We start from the raw sequence: 10,984 nt of genomic DNA, 5'->3' as shown, positions 1-10,984 counted from the left end.
AAGCATGCGATATGGGAAGTGCTCCAAAATAGCCTATGTTATCAATTAATTGAGCTAGGATCTTGATATGTCGTTTCAGTTCTATTTTCTCTTGTTTGTCTTTTTCTGACCTGGTGAGCATCTTCTTAGCCATCACTTTGAAAAGGTGGTTGTTAGTGTCTCTGCTCATGTTCCCGAGATCCACTTTGGTAACCTCAAAATCCTCTACATTCATTTCCTTATTCTCATCTTTGGGCTTATAGGAAGCAATTTCAGCAACCCACCTCCCGGTCTTTTCATCAACATCCAATCTGGCAGTTGTTTTGAACTTATTCTATTTGGGACCCTTCTCCATGTATTTGACCACCATGTCTTGAATTGGGATGGACACTAGGATGAAGCTACATTTCTTTCTTATTGAAGTAGTTAACCATTTGGGAGTTGTACTTGTTCCTCTGGTTACTTTAGGTACGGGTGTCATGGCTACAGTGATTGCATGAGATTCCATAGTGTTGACAATATCAATATTAAGGTCCTCATCCTCAAAAATATGAGTATAAAGGATCTTGTCTTTTACCTCTATGTCTTTGAACTAGTCCATTTTCCTCTGTGCAACACTATGTGACCTTGTATATCGAGGGGTAGGAAAGTTCAAAGCATGATTAGGCTCATGCTTGGTGTGAGATGACTTCTTATTTTTACCTGCATGAACAGGCATAGAAGTGGGGTTAGAAAAAAAAATTGGGGAATGTAGAGAAACCATATTATCTCTGATAGTATCAATCTTGATGTCTAATTTTATTTCTCTTTTCTTATTAACCCAATCTAGGGTTCATCCTCTTCTTCCACATCCCAATTAATGCAGGATGTTTCAAGTTTAGCTTGGTCTAGATATCCAGGTTCAAAATGCTCAATATAATCCTCTTTGATCCCACTTATATCAAGTTTCACCTGCAGTGAAACTACCTGTTCTAGAACCATTCTCATATTTGCTCTTTTGAACACTTCAAGTTCATCACCACAATCTTCCCAAAAGTCCTCCAAGTGTGGGATTGGAAGGTGTGGCATCAAACCATGACTCCATGAGAAACCTTTATTATCAAAGCCCTTCCTTTCATGATATAGTGAAAAATTGAAATTGTTCAAGTCAGCATAGGATTTCAAGTCAGCTCCTATGCTCAATGCATCTAACATTGAACTACAAGATAAAATGCCCAATTGAACAAGAAAATGATCCTCCCATTTATCTCTAGGTTGAGATTTTTTAATTATGGTAGACAACTGCCTATAGATCTTAGCAAGGACAAAACAATTTGAACAAAAATGAGGAAGTTTGAAAGGATCTTCTTCAAAACCACCTACCCTTATATAACAGAAATGAGGAAACTGAACAAAGAAACTACCATATCTTTTCACTAATGCCTGGGCATCTTCAGACATCCTTTTAGATTTCATGTTCTTTAATTCATAACACAAGTCTCTCAGGAAAGCATTATGTACTCTCCTAAAACCTTGCAATGCATTATATTTTTACAGCATGGGATAAAAGTCATATACAGAAACATCTCCTTCAACAAGTTGCCCAGGAATTCTCATTATTTCTTTGACACATGCCAAGAAATATATCAAATATGAGGACATAAATAAATTTTTCTTGAACTTCTTCGCCATGCTCAGTTGTTCCCTCATGGAGTCAGCATTAAACTTTGCCTAGTCAAGGTACTACTTTCCTTCCAACACCAGTTGCACATAACAATAAATCTAGTCATCAAAGTTGTAGCCCTCAACTGAACCTCTAACTCGGTGTAACAATAACATAACATCATGGATGTGGGGAAGCATGTGATTTTTGTTAGGATACTTAGGTAACCTAGAGCCACCCCTCTAAGGAAATTTCAACCAATGCTTCGCTATATTATTTCAGTGTCCAGTTTTATCTGTGTTGAACTCAGTGATTGATTGGGTGGGAGAAAAATTTGAGAACTTATAATCAGACAATTTGAAAATAGAAGAAATGACTTCCTTGTTAATCATGAGGATGGTTTCACCATTATCTCTCTTGATAGTTTCAAAAATAGGATCATACCTCGTGATGCACTCCCTAAATAATTTTGGGCAAGGATAGCAGGAGAAAAGGTTGCCGCCTCTACGAGGCCACTACTTAGAATTTCTAAACCAAAAGAACCGTCAATTCCTTCAAGGCCTCTAAATTCTCTCCTTTTAGGTTTGTATCACTAACAATGGGTTTTGTGGAAGCAAGACTAAAAATATTTCCGAAAAGGTGCAGAGTGGACTTCATAATTCATAAATAACAACCCTTATTTCTCCTAGCAAATTTTATTACAAGAGAGAAAAATAGCTAAAAATCATTGGAGAAGATATGAATCAAAACTCACCTTCACAGTTGAAACCAATCGAACGAAAACCAACAGAAAAACCATCTATCAAAGACTCTGTATCAATGAAGAACAAGTTTAAAAAATTAATCACTTCATACCTTATAGCAAATGAAGTGATAAAAGATCATTTAATGCATTAGTTTCGGCCGTCAACTCAAATGTGCCAAGCATTGGGATTTGACATGATGCATGTGTATTGAATGCATGGCGACATTTTTGGGGTATGGTGTAGGAGCACCCTTCAAAGGGCTCCCACCATTTTCTTTTGATTATGTTCTTGCTTCTTAATGAAGCCATTGTATATAAAATAAGGGCCATGTGCCCATTGGTCCTAGTTAGGGTCCTAGTTGAGGTCCTAGAGTCTTAAGTCAAAGTTGAATTTTTCTTGAAAATAGAGGATATGTGTGCCTTTGTGGTGTTTAGGGTCCTTCTTAGCATGGAGGTGTCCTTAGGAGAGCCCAATGTGGGCCTAGGAGTCAAGAAACGCAACATTGAGAAAGTTGCTCAAAAGTTGCAAAAGTTGCATGACAACTTTTCAAAGTTGTCAAGCAACTTTTCCACCTAGTGGTCCAAATCTTGAATATAGCATGGATAACCAAAATATGGGCACACAGACCAAGGAAAGGGTAGTATAAGTAGTTGCAAACCTAAAGAGAGGGGGTTGTATGTCATATGTTGTATGGCCCAAGCAAAGTGACTTGACTGTGACTGCAATTTTGTTACCAATCGGCACAAATGGAGTAAAAGAAGATTGTTAATGGATTGATTTTTGAGAAAAACTATGTTATGTGTCTTGTATGGTGTAATTAATTCATTTTTGAGCATTTAGGTTAGGTTTTGATTTGTAAGTGAGGTGTGCTTGTAAATATTTTGTAAATTGCCTTCTCATTGTCCAGTTTTGGACTGGTTTGTGTCAATGGGTTCATAACTCCATTCCCCATTGTGGAATCACCATGAAACCATATGGAATGAGAGTGAAGACCCTGTACAATAATTCAAAGCAAGTAGGGCCCTTGAAGATGCAGGGAGACCATCTAAAGACCCACTCCTAGGTGAGACTAGATAGTGCGCGACTAGGAAGGGTTAAGTTGCAAAGGTCTTGGAGAGCAAGGAAGGACAGAGGAGGATACACCCTTTGGAGGAGTTGAAGAGGGGTGAGAGGAGCACCATTTGTGAAGAGGAGAAGCATCCACCAATCTAGATAGGGTGGAAAAACCAATAAACCAACACTGTGACCCTGGCAGGCCTAAAAACCCTCTTTAAAACCCTTAAAAACCTTAAAATCCACCTAGGGCAGTGTACGGACACTTGGAGGCCCCAAACTAGAAAAATCCTAGAGCCCTTGCCAAATGAATAGCAGGTCTTTTGGGAAGTTTCACAAGCATGTGCATCATTTGCAAGAGGGAGCCCTAAAAATCTGGGTAGGAGGCCTAATTGGGGCACATTCCTTGTAGCCCTATTTTGTAGGAAAAAGACTAAATAATGAAATCAGTAAGGGGTTGGAAGTTGAAAACCTCTTGGGGGCATGTGAATGCATGGATAATCATATCCTAGACCCATCCTATCCTTGCTAGGACCTAAGAAGGTGTGGAATAAACCAAACCCTTATTAGCCTAAGTAAGGGTTCTTTGAGTCTCATGAGTAGATGAGACCTTAGGAGTGAAAATTCAAATTTTGGTGGGTGGATTGGGAAAGGTCAAGGGATTCCACAATCAGAGGAAGTCCTAGAGACCCTAGGGTGTGGTTAGAACACCTGGTGATCCAAGGAAAGGATCCAAGAGCATAGACTAGGCTAGTCTATCCCATACCCCATCCCATCAGATTGGTATCAGAGCGAGTTAAAGATTTGGTGGACCGTGCATGTCTCTATATACTGGTGAATCATTAGGCGAGAGAAGAATGGTCACTAATGTAGAGCTATCTAGGGAGGTAGAAGAGCATAAGGAGAAGAATAGACTACTTGAAGAAGCTATGAGTGAGATAAGGGACAAACTACAAGAAGTGGTGGATCAGAGGACACTAGGATCTTGGGATGAAGACACCAAGGATAAAGGAAAGAAAAATATAGACTTAGATGACATTATATCTCAACCAGATCCCTTGATCAATGAAGAACCATTTGTAAAAGCTATTAAGGCCTTGAACACTAAATCTTTTGAAGGATTGCCACATTTCAGTGGAAGGATGGAAATTGACACTGTCATGGAATGGATTAAGGGTATGGAGAACCACTTTGAGTGTGAGGGAGTGACAGAAGCTCAAATGGTTAAGGTTGCCAAATCAAGATTAAGGGGAGCAACTTTGACATGGTGGAAGTATCTTCAAGAAGAGAAAGTTAGCACGGGGAAGCTACCTAATGCAAATTGGAAGGCCATGGTGAGTAAGATCAAGGAGAACTACTTACCAAAGGATTATGAAGTCCAACTTCATAAGAAGAGATAGAGATTGAAGCAAAAAGACCTTGATGTGACCTCCTACACTGAAGAATTTCAAAATCTTTTTCTTAGATCCAAAGTCCAAGAAGATGAATCTATCAAGGTGGCTAGGTATCTAAGTGGCCTAAAGTGGAACATTCAAGAGGAGATAAGCCTATGGACTCCTACCTCTATCCAAAAATGTCATCAAATTTCTGCCAAGGTGGAAGAGAGGAACAAAAGGAAAGGGGACTCTAATAATAGTGGTAGAGGCAGAGGTAGAGATCAAATGAATCACCGAGGTGGTTACCAAAGCAAGGCAAATGGGCAAAGGAACCAAGGAGAAGCCAAGTTGACTACGCATAGCAATGAAGCTAATCTCAGAGGGGGCCATTCTAGAGGAAGAGGTGCACAAGGTGGTCCAAGTACGGGTAGAGGTACTGGCAGGGGTAACTCCTACTTTGCAACCATGAAATGTTACAATTGTGGTCAATTGGGACACCCGGCCTATAGATGCCTTAGCAAGCCTACCTCATCAAATAGTGGAAAGAGGGTTGCTTATGCACATGAAGACTCATCAAGCAGCAAGACACCTAAGGTGGACCATATTGAATCAGAGATTGGAGAAAACCTGATGTTCAATAGGGTCTTGATAAGATAGCCAATTAAGAATGAACCTAAGCATAGGAGAGCATTGTTTAGGGTGAGATGCAAGATCCTTGGTAAAGTTTGCAAGGTGATAGTTGATTCAGGGTCAACTGATAACATAATATCAGAGGAGGAAACCAAGAAGTTGAAACTCACAAGGATACCCCACACTAAACCTTACAAGGTAACATGGTTAAATCAGGAGTAGAGTGTGCTAGTCAATGAACAGACTTGGGTAGAGTTTTCTATTGGAGGATATAAGGATAAGATCCTTTGTGATGTGTTACCCATGGATTCTTATCACCTATTACTAGGTAGACCCTAGAAATTTGATAGGAAGGTGATCTATGATGTAGAGGAGAACTCCATTTCCTTCAAGAAGGACAACAAAACCTTTAAGATTTAGTCTTTGATAGAGAATGAAGAGGGAACCTCAAAAACACATAGTGTCTTATTGGCTACAGGTAAAGAGTTCTTAAACTTGCTACATGAGAAGGAGACAGTAAGGTGTGCTATCTTTGTGAAGCCAAAGGAGGAGGAAGACAAGTTGCAGGCAGAGATACCCAAGGAGGTGAAGCAAATGTTGCAAGAGTATAAGGACATAGTGAGTGATGGAGCACCTGCAACACTCCCACCAAGAAGGTCTATAAGCCATCAAATAGACTTTGTTCCTGATGCATCCCTACCTAATAAAGCTGCATATAAGCTCACACCTGACCAAAATAAGGAGGTGGCAAAGCAAGTGCAGGAGTTGTTGAAACAAGTACTGATCAAGAAGAGTATCAACCCATGTGTAGTCCCGGTAGTGCTAGCATCAAAGAATGGAGGAAAGTGGAGACTTTGCATTAATTCAAGGGCAATCAATAGGATCCCCATAAGGTATAGGTTTCCTATTCCTAGAATAGAGGATTTGATGGACTATTTAGGAGGTGCTATGTATTTTACCAAGTTGGAGCTTAAAAGTGGTTATCACCAGATTAGAATCAAGGAGGGAGATGAGTGGAAGACTACTTTCAAGACCACAAAAGGGTTGTATGAATGGCTTGTGATGCCATTTGGACTCACCAATACCCCAAGCACCTTCATGAGGTTTATGAATGAGGTGTTGAAAGACTTCACCGGTAGGTTTGTGGTGGTGTACCTAGATGACATTCTCATCTATAACAGAACCAAAGAGGTACACCTTGAGCATTTGAGGTTAGTCTTAGAGAGGTTGCATGAGGAGAAGTTATTAATCAACCTAGAGAAGTGTGACTTCTTGAAGCAAGAGCTGGTCTACTTGGGATTTGTGGTGTCTAAGGGAACCTTAAAGATGGATCCAAGCAAAGTGGAGGCAATCTTGAATTGGCTTGCACCTAGAAAAGGGATTGAAGTTAGGAGTTTCCATGGTTTAGCCCAATTCTATAGGAAGTTTGTGAGGAACTTTAGTGGCATATGTGCACCAGTCCTTGACACCATAAAAGGAGGCCTTAAAACCAAGTTTAAATGGACTGAGCAGGCTGACAAAGCATTCCAATTATTGAAGCAAGAAGTAGCCACAAAACCTATCCTACTCCTACCTACTTTTGACAAGCTATTCACATTGGAGTGTGATGCAAGTGGAACTGCAGTAGGGGGTGTATTGAGTCAAGAAGGAATACCTATGGCCTTTTTTAGTGAGAAGCTCAATGAAGCAAAGAAGAAGTACTTAGCCTATGACTTAGAGTTGTATGCATTAGTTTAGTCCCTAAAGAAATGGAGGCATTACCTACTCCCAAAGGAATTTGTGGTGTTTGCAGATAACTAGGCATTGAGCTACATTAACACTCAAGAGAAGCTAAGCAATAGACATTTGAAATGGATGGAATACCTCCAATCCTTCATCTTCACCATCAAGCATAAAAAGGGGCAACTCAACAAGGTGGCAGATGCTTTAAGCAGGAAGTTGTTGATAGTTCAAGAGTTACAGTTGCAGAGCATAGGAAGAGAAGGTTTCAAGGACCTCTATGAAGGAGATGAAGACTTCTCATCAGCTTACAAGGTTTGTAAGGAATTTGAGAACCATTTCCATGGTGAGTATGCAGATTACACTCTCCAAAATGGTCTCTTGTTCAAAGGTAATCAGTTGTGTGTGCCCAGGGGATCCATGAGAGAAAACCTCATCCAAGAAAAACACAATGGCAGTTTAAGTGGACACTTTGGGGTCAACAAAACCTTGGATCTAGTACAGAGGTACTACCATTGGCCCAAGTTTCCAAGAGATGTGAAAAGGTATGTGGAGCAATGTGGTGTATGTCAAAGAGCAAAAGGAGGATCAAGTAATGTAGGTCTCTATCAACCATTACCAGTCCCTAATAGGCCTTGGGAATGTATAAGCATGGACTTTGTAGTAGGACTCCCCAAGACAAAGACAGGTGTGGATAGCATCTATGTGATAGTAGATATTGTAGACACCCAAAATTGTCATGTCTAATTAAATAAATATTTTATTTATTTAATTATCTAAGCCTAATTCTTCTATTAATTAAATAAATCTTTATTTATTTAATTAATTCATTTATCCTCTTCTAGCCTTATTTCTCATTTAAATAAATACATTTATTTATTTAAATTATCCCTTTCCTATATTAAATAAATATTTTATTTATTTAATTGCCCTACTTCTTCTATTAATTAAATAAATCTTTATTTATTTAATTAATTCATTATCTTTTTCTACACATGACACATGTCATTCATCTCTTATTTCCTACACTACCTACCCCTTTCATTATTTTGGTATTTCTTATACCTACCCTCTAATCCTAGCCGACCTCCTTTTTACACCTCTCAATCTTAACCCTCCATTTTCTATTGTGTCTTCTATTTAAGGAGATGCTTCCTTCATTATCAAACCCTAATGAGCTAACTACTGGATCAATTGACTACACTACAATTCTACTTGCAACCACATTCCGTTCTTTGTTGAGCTCTTGTGCATGCAAAAATCTGAGAGCAAGCATATCAAACAAGATCAATGGAGATAGGAAGAATGGAGATTAAAACCCTAGTGGACATGTGATGGTATAATCTTTGTGATTTTTGAGTTATTTTGCATTGTCTTAGGTTATCTTCATATGTTATGGTGGATCTTTGTTCATTGTTAGGCTAGGGTTTGGTGGTTGAATCCATTTTAGTCTTTCAATATTGTTGTTTATTGCTATCCATTTTCACCATATACATTTTGGCACGCCCGGTGGGACTCTTGTCCCTTTGCATTTAACATTTTTGTTGCAGATTTTGCATTTTTGAAGTTGCAGATCGGATGATTTCGACGACATTTTAGGTTTTTTCCGCGTCTGCGAGTGTTCGGATCGCGTTTTTGTATTTCAGAGGCGTCTGTGATATCTTTTATCGCGTCTGTGTTTCTGTCATTTTTCTATTTTTGCAGGTTTCCGAAAGTCGCGTCTGTGATCCCGAATCGCGTCTGTGATCCCTAATCGCGTCTGTGAACCATCTGATCGCGTCTGCAGAATAAAGAGGCGTTTGTGTTCTGAAATCATGTCTGCGAATAACAGAACCGCGTCTGTGTCGGACAGACGCGTCTGTGTCTGGTATAACAGCGTCTGTGCATTCTATTTTGCAAATTTTTTTAAGTTTTTCGATTCGGGTTTTCGGATTTTGTACTTAGGGTTTCAGATCTGGTTTATTTTTGGCTAACCTTTGCAGATCTAGCTAACCTGGTTTGTGCAGCTTGCTTTGGAGGCAAATACGTTTTTGTTGAAGGCCCCTTTTCACAAAGTCTTTTTGGGTTTTCTTAAAATTTACCTAACTTGTGTGCTTGCAGGAAGGGGTTATCACTTGAAACAACCCAAACTACTAACAATTTTGTTGCAGGGCCTTAGCTAGGGTTTTGTGATTTTATTTGTGTGCCTTGTCTTCATAGCTTAGCAAACACTTCAATTGGTGCACTAAAATTGAACCATTGTCTTTTGTGTCTTGAGCAATAGGCTCTTTTTGTTTATTCTTTAGAGGGCCTGTCTTCCCGTGTGGTCATTAGGACTACTAGTGAGAAGAGAACGACCCAAGTGGTAGCAAAAGAAAAGCCATCTTCTTCCAAGCCACTATAATCAAATGTATTCATGGTGAAAACTATGAATAACGTGTGCTGATTAGTTCATACCGACACTATGTCTCCCCATAAACCCGTTTGATCAAATTTATTTGATCATTTGTAGGGTGTAACCCCTACCGGCTGGGAGCCTTCTGTATTTACAGAGCTGAAAGTGCCGCATGTATGGCCACACGAGCGGATGCCCTTACTAGCACCTCATTGTTTTAGATGCCCAAATCCTTCTAGTTGTTGAGGCAGGAGGTCGGACCTCTGGTAGCGGCCCACACACATACGGTTCTTAGTAGAGATACAAAGTTCGCCATGGGGAGTTTTCATGGGGACTGATGCTTGGCTGACCCGAGAAGTGAGTGCCGAGGGTGGAGCCAGTGAGGTCAAGCATCTAAGTATCCGCTCTGAATAGCGTAGCCTCGGGGGTAAAACCCCATGTGGGATCAACAATTATTGTCCTGGCCAGCCATAAGAATTGTGCTTGACTTATGATAAACATTCAAACAATCAAGACAAAACAACAAAACATTGTGTCTTTTGTGTCTTCAAGTGTATGCAAAAACTTTTTACATCAAACAACACACTTTTTGGAGTCTAAACAGTCTGCAAACATTGGGTCATCAACACTGTGTCCTCTTGTCACGAAAAACAGTCAAAAAATCAGATTTGGTCACAGCAAAACAAATTCATGAATAGGAAAGATTGCACTAAGGTTACAGAAACGCGTCTATGTCTGTTAAAACCGTGTCTGTGTCTGATAAACGCGTCTGTGAAGTACAGAATAGCGTCTGTGTTTTTATCAGCGTCTGTGTCGAACAGAGACACGTTTGTGTCTGGAAACCGCGTCTGTGAAGTATACAGCAGCGTCTGTGTCCAAAATTGCAAAAAACTGTTACAGTCCCAGCAAACATCAACAGGAAATCTCAGAATCACGTTTGTGTCAAACAGAATAGCGTCTGTGTCTTAAAACCGCGTCTGTGAAGTATATAGAGGCGTCTGTGTCAGGATTTGAAAAAAAAAAGTTTAACAGTCAAGCAAACAAAGAAATCAGTTTCGGCATACTTGAGCTTCCTAGGTTGTCTCTTCAGATTTCATCTAGCATTCAGCCTGTTCTAAGGTCTTACACAGTCCATCATTGCTTCATACCTCATTTTACATTCATACTTGTCTAAACTTGAGTCAAAAGGTCACTTGCTTGTCCTCACTATACTTTGTCAACACACTACATACAACAACACTTTGCTAAGTGGTCCCTCATCAAGGTTTCTTACCTTTGGGTCTCATTTGGTCTTACTTAGAGTCAAGGTCAGCTTACCTCATCAAGAGAAACTATCCTATCTTTGGAAGTCACACCTACTCTACTACGTACATACTTGGTCTTACACTTTGGACATTGCAAGTAAACTTCAGATTCATTTACACTCCATACAACTCTCGGTCTTCCATACTCTTGTCATTTTCGT

This window comes from Cryptomeria japonica, chromosome 8, assembly GCF_030272615.1.
Source record: "Cryptomeria japonica chromosome 8, Sugi_1.0, whole genome shotgun sequence".
Classification (NCBI taxonomy): Eukaryota; Viridiplantae; Streptophyta; class Pinopsida; order Cupressales; family Cupressaceae; genus Cryptomeria; species Cryptomeria japonica.
The sequence above is the reverse complement of the archived record's forward strand: the minus strand, read 5'-3'. Positions refer to the sequence as shown.